The following is a 17,910-nucleotide window of genomic DNA, read 5'->3' on the forward strand; positions in this document are numbered from 1 at the left end:
GTAAGGTTCAACTTCAAAGGTTTTAACAATTTTCTCTGCTTCACACAATTAGGTTTGATAATTTCTTCAAGGGAAACAAGAATCCCGCTGGTGCTATTTACTACACCTGAGTGTTTGACACACGCAAGACAGGCAATGCTGCCTTCTTCCTGAACCGCTTATCAGAAGGGCAGCCCTCCTGACAATCTTGTTCCACCTCTGTATTATTAACCAAATGTTGATAGCTATTTGTCTCCTTCACACTTCCTTGGCTTTGGCTTTGGCAATGTGGGTTTAAGACATTCTCCCTCTGAAAGACAAACAATGTTTGTTTGTCAATTGCCTTAGTATGGGTCACTTTTGGCTTTGGTCATAGTGGTTTGTGGTCCCTTCTCAAGGTATTGCCCATTTGTGTAGTTGACTTTGATTGTAACCCAATATATATAACAGTCACCGCCTTCAGGTTGGATCATTACGTTCTTATCATGCCATCTGCTTTGGTTTAAATCAGCTTGGTATGCGTTACAATCATTAACATGTTTTACATCAGTTTGGTATTCAAAAAGGGGTCTGGGTTCGGTCAGCAGGCAGTCACGGAGCGCTCTGGGGTCACAATATAACGGTGAACTCACTGGGTCAGGCATGCACATCCATTGGCCTCGCTGACTCCAGCTCGTCTGCTTGAGTTCTCCTGCGCGACTCAGAAACTACTTCTGCGCGGCTTCCTGTGGTCCGCGTCTGCTACTTTCTGAGCCCTCATGGCTCTCCCAGCGATCCGGTGCTCGCCTGTCACCACTGAACGCTTTAAAATGGGGAAAGTTACAAAGAGGTGCGCTTTCCACTGTGTGACCTCTGCAGCTGAAATCCTGAGCCCATATGACCCTCTCGGGACCGGCATCAATTTCTCTACCCGCTCTGGTCCTGCAGTCCTGCCTCTTCTACGATTTCATCCTCTGTTGCTTCATGGAGGGTTCAAAAAACTCCTCCACACACTACTACTACTACTATTACTGCCCTCCTGCTGCTCCTGCTTTGTTTTCTTCCACCTTGGCATAATGGCATGAACCTGAGGGGGCCTTTTATGCCTCTGAGCTACCCTCAGGTGTGGGTCATCAATCTTATTGGGCTGCACTTAGCAACCTTGTGCCTCTGCAGGTCTCTTCTTCGTCCAAGTACTCTGGGAATTCTGGGACTCCAAGTCCATAACACTAAAGTTAGTTTTCTCAATGACATTTTGCTCACTGAGTCCTTTTCTTTCCTTAAGCATATTCCTTAAAGGAGTATCATGAGGATTAAAAGATATATTTGGTTTTTCAGAGGAATGAGGTTTTTAAAGATTTAAATGAGTAGCTTTTAAAGACTTCTCTGCATGCTTGTCCTAGGACTATATGGTTTCTAATTTCTGGGAGTGTTATATATTTTGCAAGAGTTTTTCTCACTATGACCGGTTATGATTGTCTTCACTTACACTCTGACAATTAACTTTAGAGAATAACCGTTCTCTTTGACAAAATGCCAGACATGTGCTGGCATTAATGATATTCCCTTCCTTGAGGAAGACAAGTACTGCGTCTCATCCCACAAAGTCCTCCTGTTTCCCCGGGGCCCTTCTCCTCCCAGGTGATCGTCCTGGGTAACACTGCCCCTAGGGTCAGTATCAGGAACCGTCTGCATTTCCCTGGCCAGCTGAAAGAAGACTTTAGGTAGAGTATTTGTGAGGACTGCGTAGGATTCATCACACAGCCAATTGGTTTAGGCAGGCACGTGTTTTTTTTGCTGGATACAAGTGCGGCAGACTGCTGACATGGTTGGAGAGGAGGGACTAGGCGGATGAGGGAGATTAGAGGGGTCGAAGGGGCACTCACATCCAAGAGTAAAGATATAGCTCAGGTGTTTGCCGCAAACTACGCAGAATTATATCAGAGCCCAGTAATAGGGGATGCCGCCAGGGGTGTAGGCTATATAAGAGAGACAGGACTGCAGCAGAGGGAGAGGCTGGACATAGACACAACATGGGAGGAAATTTAAGTCACAATTAACCAACTCCAATCGGGGAAATCCCCTGGCCCCAACGGATTCCCCGAGGAATTCTAGAAGAAGGTGGGGTAGGAGATGGCAGAGAAGATAAGGGCCATGTCTGTGGAATGTCAGGAAGGGGGCATGCTGCCTGAAGACCTCTGACAGGCAATGAGCGTAGTAATACATAAAAAAGGGAAGCCCCCAGACCAATGCAATGTGTATTGCCCGATCTCCCTGATTAATGGAGAAGAAAAATACTGACGAAGGTCTTAGCTAAAAATCTATTACCAATCATTGGGGCACCAATCCACCCCAATCAATGCGGGTTCATTCCGGGGTGGGCCTCCAGGACATTAGACGCTTACATAATGCACTGACTGCGGCCTCCTCCCTCGATGGACCGCACGCAGTGAAGGCAATCGACTCAGAGAAGGCATTTGACTACGTATGGCGGGAATAACTCTAGGCTGTACTGGAGGAGTTTGGCTTTGGGGCGAGGTTTATGAGCTGGGTTAAACTTTTATACACCTATCCGGTGGCCAGGGTTAAGATGAATGGTTACGTCTCAGAGGCCTTCCCTCTACAGAGGCGCACCAGACCGGGTTGCCTGCTCTCCCCACTTCTATTTTTGTTGGTGATAGAACCTTTTATGATAAGGGTGACAGCAAACCCACATTTGAAGGGATTTGTGTGGCCGGAGAAAGAAGTCCATGTATCACTCTATGTGGATGACGTCCTCCTATACCTAGGGGAACCAAGGCGTACCGGGCCGAGAGTAGTAGATATGTTCCGGGAGTATGGGGAGGTGAGTGGGCGCAGGAATAATTGGGACAAATTAGAACTCGTGCAGGAAGAAGGGGAAGTAATCCCGGAGGGATGTCCACTGCGGATAGCAAGTGAGTTGTGAGAAACCTGAGGGTATTCTCCCAAGCCAGCCTCGAGAATCCCTTATTCAGGTGACCTTGAAAGAGCCGATGCTCTCAAACCCCAATCCTAGGAAAGAGAGAGAGAGGATCAGCTGGATGGGGGAGCCCAGGATTATGCTTAGGGAAATACCCCAGGTGAGACGCAGTATTATACCGAGGAGGAAGGAGTGGACAAGACCCCTGGGACCTTTGTAGGCTATAATACATCTGCCTTGCTTCCTCCCATTAAATCTCTCCTGCCCAGATCCAACGACCTCTCCGTACATAACCAATCCCCTAAGATCCCAAACCCGGTTGCACCCAAAAATGATCTATCCCAGAATCCCTGTTTTCCTGCGTCCTATCTGAACACTCCTGGACATTCTTTTCCACATCCCTCTTGTTATTCTTTCCCGAATCACCTGACAAAACACTACTGTTCCCACAATTCCCCTTCTTCATCTCACAGTAATAACCATGGTAATTCCCGTTTGTTTCCCAAATCCTACCAGTCTTACCTTTCTAAGTTTTCTTACAACACCTTTTCCGCATCCTAACACTCTACACCGCCCCCCACACCCCCTTGTCCGACACAAACACTTTCCCATACCACGAAAAACGACGGACGAACACCAAAGCCGTCTACCAGACATGTCCCAACACCACGGTCAGGCAAAGTCAGGCAATTGACCAGAATCGCACACACCTGGCGGCTCTTTCCCTTCCCCACAGGGATAAAAGGTGGAAGGAATTGTAAGGCGCAAACAATAGCCAGCGTGAATTGCAGCAGATATCAACAGTACACGAGGCCCTCCTCCACTGACAACCAAGCCGAGGGGAGACGCTTGCCACTGTGGTACCGGCCTTGACTCCAGAGACAAGGAAAAGCCAAGCAGTTCATCACAGCCGGTGCATCGAGGGGAGAGCCGATAAGAAACCGAACTGTGTTTGAACAAAAGTAGGAAAATGGCTAATTGAAGAAAGTACAAAGAACTGTTCGTTTGATACGAGGAGGGAAAACCAACTACAGAGGAGTCAGACACCACGTGGGTGTTCACTGGAGAAACTCTTGGCGATTACCCTGTTAAAACTACCGTCACCAGAAGGCCTTGGGAGAAAGGAGAGAAGGGGGTCAAAGTGGTCTAGTAAAATCCTCTGTACAGTCAAAAGCCTTTGACCAACAGATGATTGTGAAGCTAAGGGAAGCAAATCCAGCAGCGTAAAGTTGGCCAAAAAAAAAGTCCCGATTAACAGTGTGTTGACAAGAAGCTGGCAAGAGCGAACCCGATGGAGGGATGCCGATAAAGAAGGGGCAAAGCTAAAAGTCCAGATTAATAGTGTGTAGACAAGAGTAAACCCGGCAGAGGGATGTCCACAATGAACTGTTTAAAATGACATTAAGATTCGTAAATGTCAGATGCGATTGTGTTGAACCCGGCGGAGGGAGACTAACAATCGAAAAGGGTCCGAGTCCGGAAGAGGGGGACCAAGGGGTGAACAGTAATCACCCAAACACAAGCAGAGAGCAACTTTGGACTTTTATGGTTAACCTGTTGTTTAATCTTTTGGAGCCCATCTGACCTTCGGAAGCGAGAAGCTTGAATACCGAAGGGCCTGATATTGCTAAGAACTTCTTATGGATCTGAGCCAGAGAGAGGAGGATCCAGGGGTGAAAAGACATCAACCAACGTGCAAGCAAAAATAAACTTTTTATTATTTTGTTGAAGCCATCAGGTCCTCTAAGGCAAGAGGCTTTTTGTAGAAAAGAGACTTACCCACCGAAGGCCCTGATAAGCTAAGAGCAAAACTGTTAGCTTGTGCTAGGAAAGCTCAGGTGTATGCTGTGCTGCGGACTCCTACCTTGTCCCATGCTGAAAACGTGGGGAAGGGAGACCCGACTACCGCATCATGACTTATTATTTGTAAAGACTTTACCTGTGAACCTTATCCCACACTCTTTGTATTTAGCGTAAGGATTGGCAATAGGTTTTTCTTAGTATAGGCCCTTTATTTGACAAGACGCCACTAGGACTGCCTTATTATTATTTGATGGCTCTAGCTTGCTCCTACCTTAGATTTAGGTTTAGATTAGGCATTTTTCCAACCCGCATATACAGTTTAATAAACACCCTTGAACTGTGATCACTTGTGTCTGTCTTTACTGTTGCCACCATGAGCCAACTTGAGTTACTTACAAAGCCCATCAAATATATGCGTATCAGAGTAGGGGGCAGGACTCAGAGTTTCTTCGCAATAATTTGGAACTGGTTCTGGATAGAGAGAGAGAGGTTGTATGGGGGAATAAAAACCCCTGGAGGGCATTAAAAACCTTAGGTCGGTGTTGGAGGGAGGGCTGGGTATCCCGAATGTGCAGCACTATTATTGGGCCTCCCAGCTTACTGCAATTAATGAATGGTTATCCGGGGAGTCAGGGGGGGGGGGCGGTAAACCACTTGTGGAGCGGGTAGTGTGGAGGTTGGGGGCTAGGCCACCCTTGCAGGTGCTCTGTGGGGGCGCCGCCGGGGGGATGACGCAACCTGGAGTCTGTGCACTGACATCATATACAGAGTCTCTTAGGGCGATGGGCGGGGGGGAGAGGATAACCACCCTGCCTCTCTAGGGTGGTTAGTGAGCAAGTACTGGCTTGCCCTAAATTGCCACTTTTGCATGTTTGGAGGGGACACAGGTTTTAACAGTAAGGAAAAATGTTTTATCACAACGGCCATGATGATAGATAAGAGGACTCTGGCCATATATTGGGGTAATGCGACCCCACTCACCATACACAAGTGGGTGGAGGGGTTGGATCAATGTGCAGAGCTTGAAAGAAGGGTGTATAGAGACAGAGGACATTCACAAAGGTTTTACAAGGTCTGGGCCATATGGATGGAACCAAGCTGAGAAGCAACCCAGGGGAACTCTCAGGGGATGGGGGTGGTGTCGGGCCGATGGGACAAGGAATATTGGAAGGTAGAGGTGTGTGTCTTAGAGGCGGGGGTCCAAAGGGCGGAGGGCAGGTCGGAGGGAGCACCAAGTCATTTTGTTATTGTTGAAAATGTTGTTGCATATGATGGAAAACAAAAATAAAAGGTGTTTTGGGAACTTTATAATGACCTATATAAAAAACAAGACATGTGCGATGTATTGCAGATTGATGAGTCTTAAACTAATTACTGCTAACTTAATTATCCAAGGACACTAGGACCCAACTGGAATTGCCGATAACATTAGAAGAAATCTGCAAGACCATAGACTGTCTTACCACAAGTAATGCGCCTTGGTCCAATGGATTAATAGCGGATTTCTACTAATATTATAAAACACTTCTTAGTTCAAAATGACTGAAAATATGGGACGATGTCATACTGAAGCAATTACTCCCGACAACTATGAAGGAAGCTATTATTACAGTGCCAGTTGAAGCCTGGGAAACCGGGTGATGAGCGTGGTTCTTATAGGCCATTGTCACTGATAAACTACAATGTTAAGAATGTAGCTAAAGTGCTGGCGAATAGGCTTATGCCATTGAGGGAACCTATGATACATCCTGACCAATCAGGATTCATACTGGGCAGATCCACAAGCTTTAGACTGCGTAGGGTATTCACAGTTATGGCTCATTTAGACCCTTCCATCCAGGCAGTGTTGGCCACAGTGGATGCGCAGATTGTTACACCTTTCAGACGTTGGTCCTGGTTACATCGGAAGAGATTATGTGGAACGATACGAACGTATGCATTTCCAAGGGTAGGAGACCCAGGTTATACAAGTATCTGCAGTCTAGTTGTTTCACGCTTCCAATTGACGCCTGCTACGAGCCATCACGCTTCCAACAGATGCCAGCGCGAGTCACATGATCACATTTAAGGACCGAAGATTGTCTCCGCGATGCGTCGCGACTGCTTTGAATGATGCCCCGTAAGTTCGTATCCTAGACATACCTCTTAGTTCTGAATTGTTGATCCTTGGCTGTACTAACCCTTTCTTTCCTTACTTTCACTTCAGAATTCCATTGCAGTGTATTCTTTCAGGGACCCGTCCAATTCCGTCCTTACTTCTGGGTCCGGATACAGTCCCCGATCCGTTTTCCTCGAGCACACGCTCAGAATATAGTGGGACCCCAGCATTTCTGGAGACAGTGAGTTTCCCTCTCTTTCTTGTTTCTTAGCTTCCTTTCCTTGTTCCGTTATTTACTCCTTCTCATATTCTAGGAAATCCCGGAGGATTCGGCGTTCGCTTTCAAACTCCTGACAGCATCGAAAGGGCTTACCCCTTTGACCTAACCCAAACCCATCTTGGAACTTTCAGTAAGAACTTATCTTTTCTTTACTTCTACTATCTCCCGACTTACCTTTATTCTACTTACTTACCTGTCATTTCTTTACTCTGTAGAATCCAAGCCTCAGCCTCTCCAAGATTCCACACGTTAAGGAGCCCATAACACCCGAGGAGCCATTCGTCTTCGCATCCCAGGGTTTTATTCCCCAGAGGGTTTCCCTGGGGTTCGTGCTCCTTCCCCGCTGGTCGTGCAGTCCCGGGTGGAAGGAGGGAGCAGGATCCTAATGGCGGTTCTCACATTCTGCTGTTGCTGCTTTGTGACCGGCAAGTTTGACCAAGTTAGTGTTCATCCATTGATTTTAACCAGTGTTTTGGTGAAAACTTTGACCGAATTTATTGGCAGATCGTAACAGATAGCGACACCATACAAAGAATAAAATTTAGAAGTAACCTGGTCAAAAGCCTTGGTAACGAGCACCAAATGCAGCAGCTAATGGCTGCCATGCAATCTATGTCATTAGAGATGCAGATCCTTAAACAGGATAATGCTCAGTTGAGGCAACAGGTCGCCCGAGCTTTCTCTGAAACCCCTCCCGTAGCCTTACCCACGGACAAATATGATGGAGACCCATATAAACTAAAAGAATTCTTGGACAGCTGTACTGTTCAGTTTACGTTCAAACCCAGGTTTTTTCCTACCGACAAGGATAAGGTGGGTTTTCTCATATCTCATCTAACAGTGGGCAACCCCGTTGGTTACGTCAGGCAAGGCTATTTTGGATTCCTTCCCGGCCTTTTCCAACAGTCTTAGGACCATGTTTAGTCGTCAAGAGATTTCTGTAACCACTCAGGAAAGACTTTTGGATCTCAGACAGGGACACAAGGACCTCATGACATACGTTACCCAATTCAAACAATTGTCATCGGAAACCGGTTTGCCCAATGGTGGGTTGTTGACCCTATTCTGACGGGGACTTGATGAGGATCTGAAAGATGAGGTCTCTAAGGTTCCACGACCAGCTAACCTGGCAGAGATGATAACCTTGACTATGCAGATAGACTATCGTCTCCAAGAACGTTCTCACGAAAGAAAGAAGGGGAAAGGACTCCGCCTAAGTGCTGATTCCGTTTCTCTCCCAAGTAAACCTACCTCCTTGGAAGAACCCATGCAGATAGGATGCGTAAGGGGTCCCATTTCGGCTACAGAGAGAGAACGTCGAAAATCTCTAGGACTGTGTACGTACTGTGGTTCTTCCTCCCATCTTTTACGAGATTGCCCAGTAGTTCCTCCCCGCAGGTCCAGATCTCTGCCATCGGGAAACGGCAAGACCCTGCCGTAAGGGGAACCACGGTAGGAGTCCAACATCAGAGTTCCCCTGCTAGAATTGGGTCATCTCTTGAACCATTTTCTCCCAATCATTCCATGATAGTGCTTTCCTTAACTATGATCTTGCCAGACCTAACATTGCGAGGGACACCTGCATTATTGGATTGTGGTGTGGCAGGAAATTTTGTGGACGATCTATGGGCAGCCAAGAATGGGATAGCTAGAATTTCCAAACCGTTCACAACACCCATTCAGGGGGTGGATGGTAGCCCGTTGAGCTCAGGGCCCATTAGAGAACAAACCAAGCCCGTGACTTGCGTGATCGCTTCCCATAAAGAGACATTGGTTTTTGATTTGATAAGAGCTGCCCATTTTCCTGTTATTTTAGGCCTTCCCTGGTTACGTCTGCATAACCCCTATATTAACTGGAAGGCTGGGGCCCTTTTTTTGGGTTCTGAGTACTGCGTATCTCATTGTCTTTCTCAAAATTCAGTTGGCATTCATATTCCTTCAGATGTTGCTGATACACTCGAGGTTCCTTCCATAGGTCACTTAAGGTTAATCCCCGAATGTCACCAATCTTACCGTAGAGTCTTTTCAAAACCACAGTTTCCCACTCTTCCTACTCATAGAAGAGATGACTATCATATAGATCTGCTTCCGGACCAACCCATTCCGTTTGGACGGATGTATGTTCTTTCTCAACGAGAGAAGACTGCTCTAAAAGAATATCTTCATTCTAACCTTCAAAACGGCCTAATAACCGAACCCAAATCTCCTGGTGGTGCCTCCTTGTTTTTCATTCCCAAAAAAGACACAGAAGAATTTAGACCGTGTATAGATTACAGAGGACTCAACAAGATCACAATTCCTGACAAGTACCCCATGCCTTTGATAAAAGATATTCTTGAAGCAGTCCGAGGTGCTACTCTCTACACCAAGTTAGACCTCCGGGGGCGTATCACCTAATACGAATAGTGCCTAATGACGAATGAAAGACTGCCTTTCGTACCCTCTTTGGTCATTTCCAATACCAAGTGATGCCATTTGGTCTGATAAATGCGCCTGCAGTCTTCCAACGATTTATGGATCACCTATTTGCAGATCTTCTCCTTCATTTTGTCATCATTTATCTGGATGACAATCTAATTTTCTCCAGGAGTTTAAAGGACCACATCCAGCATGTTAATACAGTCCTCAGTCGTTTACAGGCCAACCACTTATACTGTAAAGCGGAGAAATGCGAGTTTCATAAAACTCAAATAACCTACCTCGGATTTGTCTTATCCGCAAACGGTATTTCTATGGATCCCAAAAAAGTATCTGCTGTTCTAGACTGGCCTTCCCTGAATTCTATAAAAAAAGTTAAAAGATTTCTAGGGTTTGCGAACTTCTATCGTAAATTCATTCCTTGTTACTCAGAGACAATCCTACCCATCACCCGTTTACTAAAGAAAGGGACCACATTCTCTTGGGACCCGCTAGCCCAACAAGCCTTTGAGACCTTAAAAGGATTGTTTACATCTGCTTCAATTCTACTCAATCCGAATCAGTCCCGACCGTTTATTGTCTAAACAGATGCATCCCATCATGCATTAGGAGCCGTTCTCCTGCAAAAATCTGACCTAGGAGAAGAGAGACTGGTGGCCTATTTGTCGAAGACATTTAACTCTTCAGAACAAGACTACTCAGTACTTGAAAAAGAACTATTGGCCATCGAAAGAGCCTTTAAAGAATGGAGGCATCTGTTATTAGGTTCACCCTTTGCAGTGGAGGTTCGCACAGACCATCAAAATCTAAAAGTTCTACAACAGGTTCAAACCACCAACAGCAGACAGGCACGATGGGCTCATTTTTTTTTTACCGTATCAGATCGAATTCACTTTCCTGCGGGGTAGCCAAAACCTGAGAGCAGATGCGCTGTCTCGGAAGACCCCACAAAGTACACAGTTTTGTTCCGAAAAGATGTTCCCAAAGGCAAGATTTGTTGCAGTTATTTCCGATTTTCTACAGCTTCTCAAACAAGAAACTGCCAAGCATCAACCGATGTGCAAAGACCTTGCTTCGACTTTTCACCTTACAAGGAATCAAGAATTATACTTCCATGCTGAACAAGTTCTAATTCCTTCCGTTTCCCTTCAAACAGAAGTACTTCAAATGTGCCATGATTCTAGGGCTGCCGGACATCGGGGCATACAGACTACCCTCGATCTTGTCAAACGACATTTCTGGTGGCCTTCTCTTCAAGCTGATGTACGGGACTACGTTAGGGCTTGTACTACATGTATTCAGTCCAAATCCGCACGAGCCCCTCAATTTAGTTTACTTACTCGAATGCCTATACCAGAAAAGCCTTGGCAAATCATATCCACAGACTTTCTAGTGGACCTTCCACCCTCCTCCCGATACACCACTATCATGGTCACCATAGACTATTTAACGAAGATAGCTCATTTCACTCCTTTAATCAAGCTTCCAGGAGCAGCCCAGATGCAAGGGTATTCATTTCAGAAGTGTTTTCACGACACGGATTACCCGAGGTCATTGTTTCTGACAGAGGGCCTCAATACACGTCACAATATTGGAAAAGAGTTTGCCACATTCTGGGAATTAAGAGGGCCCTTAGTTCCGGATATCATCCCCAGACCAACGGGCAGACGGAACGCCTCAACCAGACACTCAAAGGTTACTTACGATGCTTTGTATCGGCAGCACAGGTTCTTGCGTGGACTTGTTACCATTGGCAAAATTTGCTTACAACAACGCAAAGCATACGGCTCTCAAGTCTAGTCCCTTCTATTGTTCCTATGGTTATCATCCTTCTTTTAGCCCTAATGCTATTCCTCCTTCCTCCAGTTTTACCGGAGTGGACTGTCTTATAGCTGACATCCAGACAGGACATAAAAAGGCTTGCTTAGCTCTCCAAGCTGCCCAGGACAGAGCCAAACAGTACTCAGATTAACATCGCCGGGAGATGCCGGACCTGAAGATAGGCAACCGTGTTTGGTTGGCCTTTCGATTTCTCCCGAAACACCTGGTCCCTTCTAAGTTATCTCCTAGATATTTTGGTCCATTCAAGGTATTATCCAAGGTGGGAACTGCTGCTGTTCGTCTAGCCCTACCACCCTCTTGCTCTCGCATTCACCCCGTGTTTCACCTTTCCCAGTTAAAGCCAGCAGTGAAGGACCGTTTTCACCGATCTACTAAGGCGATTCCTCCACCAGTGGTAACCGACTCTGGAACCGAGTATGAGGTGGCCAACATTTGTGACTCTCGTTATCATAGGGGTCGCCTTCAATTCCTAATCGATTGGAAAGGCTATTCCCCAGCGGAAAGAACCTGGGAACCTGCCTCTGGTGTCCACTCTCCCCTCCTGGTGCGATGATTCTTTCGCCTTCACCTGGGGAAGCCTGGTTCTCCCCCCAGGAGAAGAGGGCATACTGTTACACCTTTCAGACGTTGGTCCTGGTTACATCGGAAGAGATTATGTGGAACGATACGATCTTATGCATTTCCAAGGGTAGGAAACCCAAGTAATACAAGTATCTGCAGTCTAGTTGTTTCACGCTTCCAATTGACGCCTGCTACGAGTCACGTGATTCCATCACGCTTCCAACAGACGCCAGCGGCGAGTCACATGATCACATTTAAGGACCGAAGACTGTCTCTGCGATGCGTCACTACTGCTTTGAATGACGCTCCGTAAGTTTGTATCCTAGACATACCTCTTACTTCTGAATTGTTGATCCTTGGCTGTACTAACCCTTTCTTTCCTTACTTTCACTTCAGAATTCCATTGCAGTGTATTCTTTCAGGGACTCGTCCAATTCTGTCTTTACTTCTGGGTCCGGATACAGTCCCCGATCCGTTTTCCTCGAGCACACGCTCAGAATATAGTGGGAACCCAGCATTTCTAGAGACAGTGAGTTTCCCTCTCTTTCTTGTTTCTTAGCTTCCTTTCCTTGTTCCGTTATTTACTTCTTCCCATATTCTAGGAAATCCCGGAGGATTCGGAGTTAGCTTTCAAACTCCTGACAGCATCGAAAGGGCTTACCTCTTTGACCTAACCCAAATCCATCCTGGAACTTTCCGTAAGAACTTATCTTTTCTTTACTTCTACTATCTCCCGACTTACCTTTATTCTACTGACTTACCTGTCATTTCTTTACTCTGTAGAATCCAAGCCTCGGTCTCTCCGAGATTCCACGCATTAAGGAGCCCATACACCAGAGAAGCCATTCGTCTTCGCATCCCAGGGTTTTATTCCCCAGAGGGTTTCCCTGGGGTTCATGCTCCTTCCCCGCTGGTCGTCCAGTCCCGGGTGGAAGGAGGGAGCAGGATCCTCAGGGCGGTTCTCACATTCTGCTGTTGCTGCTTTGTGACCGGCAAGTCTGACCAGGTTAGTGTTCATCCATTGATATTAACCAGTGTTTTGGTGAAAACTTTGACCGAAATTATTGGCAGATCGTAACACAGATGGCCTTTGATTCTGTATCATGGCAGTGTATGTATAAGGTATTAGGGCTTTCCAGGCTTGTGCCTCTTTTTATTTCTTATATACCTTTACTATATGCTGAACCCAGAGCCAGAATCTGAACTAATGGTATTTCATCTGATTCTATAAATATTGGAAGAGGTACTCGCCAGGGATGCCCGCTGTCTCCGTTGATATTTTCTATTATTATTGAGCCCTTAGTGATATGATGAGGCTTTGCCATTCCCGAAGAAAGCTCAGAATAAGGGTCATAACAAATATTTCTTTATATGCAGATGATACATCCCACACTGTTTGCTTGGTCAGTGCATGGAGCATGTGACCAGATCACCCTCACTTCAGCCGCTTCCCCAGGGCATCCGTGCCTGGGCAGCTGGCTAAGGGCTATGACAAAGGCACCTCCATCACCTGTTTGCTCCTGTTTGCCATGGGCACCCTACAAAGCATTCTACTGCAAAAACCAGGTAAGGTGACAGGAATTGGGAGCACAGCCAGTGCTGTCCTTCTGAAACCCTGCCACTACTTTACTACTGCCATTCGATTCTTACCATTGTATTGAATCTTGCTGCACTCCAAAGCTTATCAAAGCTAATCACAGCATTTCGGTGCACCTTAAGTAGAGCATAGAGCAAGTGGGTTATAACGTAGGAGCTACTTGAGTATAGACAGTATATTAAATGTCCTTAAGTTTAGAGTGTAGCCACTGTATGGAATTTAGCTGAATTTCACAGTATAGGCACTGTACTGAAGCTAGCTGCATTTTAGAGTATAGCCACTGTACTGAAGTTAGCTGAACTTCAGAGTATAGCCACGGTATTGAAGTTAGCTGAAATTTAGATTAGAGCCAGTATAGTGAATTTAGATGAATTTCAGGGTATATCCACTGTATTGAATTTAGCTGAATTTCTAGAGTATAGCCACTGTGTATTGAGGTTAGCTGAATTTTAGAATGCAACCAGTATATTGAATTAAGTTGAATTTCAGAGAAAAGTCGCTGTACTGAAGTTAGCTGAATATTTTTTTTTCAACAAAATGTTTTTATTGTGCATTTTCACAGTATAAACATCAACATATTCCATAGACACATAAACATGAACATGGGACAAAGGTGTGGAGCTTCCTTGGCTGTGTTAAGAGGCGCCAGTTCAGGGTAATGATGGGGCTTGTGACAGTTAGGGTCTGGCCACTCTCAGCTAGTTGTTTACCAGGATTGAGTGTGAGCTCCCCACAGCCCCGTAGGGACTGGTGTGTTGCTGAGAGTTTGCTTCGTAGGAAGTTTGGTCTTGGTCGCTCTGGTAGAATTAAGTCATCCACCTGCTAATTGGAGGCCGATGAGTCAGCCCCGGTAATTTATCTGAATAGTCAAGGAAAGCAGCCCAAGTACTGTTAAATTGGTTCCGTTTTTCCAGCCGGGTGGCTGTGATCTTTTCGGCCACGATTGTGTCCCAGCACTTCACCCACCACATTGGGAGGGCAGGACCTTCAGGGTTCTTTCATAGGCACGCTATCGTTATTTTGTCCGCTGTCAGTAATTGAGTGCACAGGTAGGGCATGTGCCCTCGTAAGCGGGTAGGCTCCTCCCCACGTTTCTCCTTGCAAGACCACTCCCGGGTCCCATGGGATGCTCAGACCTGTGATCAGCCGGACATGTTCCAACACCTCGTGCCAGAAGAGCGAGACTTTCGGGTGTCCCAGAGGAGATGAAATAAGGATTCGGTGGATGGGCAACCCCTCCAGCATTGTGACGCGAGCTTCTGGTTATATTTACTTAGCAGTCCTGGGGTCAGGTACCATCTGAAACACACTTTCAGCCCTGCTTCCTTATTAGTAACACATTTCGAGCTTTTATGCAGCCGGGCTCAGATCCGCCCCCAGTCTTCTGGCCGACCCAGGTCTCTTTCCCGTGTATTTTTCTTTTTTATCGGGATCCGTCCTGTCCAGAAGGTGGTATAGAGTTGAGACCCTGCCCCTGTGTTTTGGTGCTGTGAGCGTGAGCTCTAACGCTGTGAGATCTCTCCCTCAGTTGGCCATGATGGAGCCCTGCGAGAGCCAATGCCATATTTGTGTGTAACTAAATCTTTCGGCCTCTGTTACTGTAAATTTATCTTTACATTCTAGAAATGTTATGGGAGCCCCATTGGTCAGGAAATCTGATACCCGTGTTAGGACCCCTTCCCTCCATCTGGCGAAGCTTTGTGGATGCAGGCCGGGGGAGAAATTAGGGTTGTTCCATATTGGGGTTAGGGGACCCATTGTACCTCGGCAGCCCCACCTGCGGGCAGCGTCCCGCCATCTTTTGATTGTATTTTTGGTAGAGGTTAGTGGGGTTGAGTTCTGAGAGACCAACTTTGCTGGGAGGTGTGGAAGTGCTGCTAGCGGGGCAGAGCTCCAATCCTCCTCTATCTGTTCCCAACGGGGTTAGTTAGTAGTGACTATCCACGAGAATGCATGGGAGAGTTGCGCCACCTTGGGGTACTCAAGTACGTCAGGGAACCCCAGTCCTCCCATACCAGTGCTACGTATCATAATTTTTTTCGCTATACATGGTTCTTCCCCCCATATCCCCCCTCAGACTAACTTTAATATTTTCCTCTGCAATTTCTGGAGGTCACCCTCTGGGATGTGGACGGGCAGGGCTGTGCAGTGGTAGATCAGCCATGGCACAATATTCGTTTTCACTGCAGTCACCCTCACCAGCCAGGAGACCTCAAGCCGGTGCCAGCGTTCCAAGTCTTTGTGTAAATCGCTAAATAGCTTTGGGAAGTTGGCTCGATATACCCCTTCTACTTTATCTGGGATTTGGACCACCAAATAGCTAATGCTCGATTTTGCCCACGGCAATGGGTGCTTAGCAGCTAGGGCTGCTCTATGTTTACGTGATATGTTTATTGCCAGAGCTGTGGATTTTGAATAATTGACCCTGAAGCCAGATGCACTAGCAAAAGCCTCGATTTCCCGCCATAGGGCATCCATTAAGCTATCCGCCTGAGTTATAGTGAGAAGGACGTAATCCGCGTACATCGCAGCCTTATAAGTATGCCCCCCACCCCCACACTTTTAGGCCTTGTATATCTGCATTCTCCCAGAGTTTCATTTCAAATGGTTCCATAGATAGGGTGCAAATCAGTGGTGAATGTGGGCAACCCTGGCGGGTGCTCCTGGAGATTTCTATCTTGGCCGAGCTAGTGCCATTTACCCTGACGGAGATTAATGGGTGTTGGTAATTTGCCACTGTCCATTTTGTAAAGTTCGGGACGAATCAGAAGGGTGCTAAAGTCTGGTTAATATACCCCAGTCCAGCAGATCAAAGGCTTTATGCGCGTCGAGGGAAATAAAGTTCTGCATTGAGCCTGGAGGCATTTTCGATTAAGTTAATGGTACTCCTATTATTATCTTGGGTGTTGCGCCCGGGAATAAAGCCTGTTTGATCGGGCTGTATAAGGTCAGGGAGAACCCTGCGTAACCTGCCCGCCAAGATCTTAGAGAAGGTCTTGGCGTCATTATTCATCATGGAGATTGGCCTGTATGAGGTGCATTGGTCGGGGTCCTTGCCTGGTTTAGGGATGAGCACTGTTAATGTTTCGTTCATGGATGGGGTGATCCCGCCCTCTGTGAGAAAAAAGTTGAACAGGTTGGACAGCTGGGGGCGAGGATGTGTGCGAATACTTTATAAAACTGTGCCGAAAACCCATCGGCTCCCAGAGCAGTAGACTTCAGTGATTTGATTGCTTCCACCGTTTCCTCTGTGGTGAGTGGGAGCTCCAGAGCCTCCAGTTGAATGAGAGTAGGAGCGCTGCAAATGGATCCCAAGTAGTGTGTTTGGGCTAAAGTTGTTGTGCGGGGCCCTGCCATGATCCCTCTGTGGTGATCCAATTATATTCCCATTTTCACTTCCTCAGCATATTGGAAAACTCTATCCACCCCTATGAGTTTTGGGATATAATTCCTCATATGCATCTTTTTTCATTTATATGCGAGCAGGCAGCTCCCTTTATTGTCGTTTTCATAGTAATATTGTTTGGTATATGACATTGCCACTGACCTGTCTGCTAAGTGCATTTCCAATGCAATTTTGGCCTTTTTTAAGTCCCTACCCCCTTTGACTGTTTGGCGCTTTTTAAAGTTACTTTCTAGCTCCTCTACCCGCTTTTCTAATCTCGTTTGTTGAAGTTGACGGCACTGTTGCTGTGCCGCCGCAGCGCTGATCAGGACCCCACGCACCACTGGCTTCATGGCATCCCAGACCATGAGTAATGGGCATTGCCCCTTTCCGTTCTCCCTGAAGTAGTGCGTAAGTGCATCGGCTACCTCCTGTTTGATCACAGGATCTGATAATATAGAGTCCTGAAGCTTCCATGGCCTTCGGGGGGAGAGGGGTGGGGGGGAGTGAGACCCTGGATTAGAAAAACTGCTGACACAGGGGCATGATACGATAGTACCCTTGGGTGAATTTGCACCTTCTCGAGACAGGGTAAAAGGACGCTGGGCATCAACAGAAGGTCAATTCTAGAGAAGCCTTTGTGCACATGTGAATAAAAGGTATAATCTTGGAAACTCCAATTGTCCAGACTCCAGATGTCAACTGTACCCGACTCCCGCAGGAACTCTGTCATCTCAAGGGCCTGGGCGAAGTATGCTCTTGTTGGGGGGAGGGATTTATCTATTTGCGGATCTGGGACCAAGTTCAAATTGCCCCCAAACAACGAGGTGTCACTCCATAAACACTAGGATAGGTGGGATCATACTTTGGAGGAACCGATCCTGCGCAGTGTTCGGACAGTAAATACAAACCAGTGTTAGTGGCTGCTTCCAGAGATACCTCTTCACCATCAAGAATCTGGCCAAGGGGTCCCGCTTCACTGTGATTTGCGTCAGGGTGACATTCTCACTCAGCAAGAGAGCCATGC

At 46.8% G+C, this 17,910-nt stretch overlaps 1 protein-coding gene across 5 annotated transcripts in view; it reads right to left on the bottom strand.

Moving 5' to 3' along the window:
* Nucleotides 1-17,910, bottom strand: part of SCAPER (S-phase cyclin A associated protein in the ER) — a 4,210,252-nt gene that overhangs the window by 2,570,852 nt on the left and 1,621,490 nt on the right. The window lies entirely within an intron of this gene.

Source organism: Ambystoma mexicanum, chromosome 11, assembly GCF_040938575.1.
Source record: "Ambystoma mexicanum isolate Mex_15411 chromosome 11, UKY_AmexF1_1, whole genome shotgun sequence".
Lineage (NCBI taxonomy): Eukaryota > Metazoa > Chordata > Amphibia > Caudata > Ambystomatidae > Ambystoma > Ambystoma mexicanum.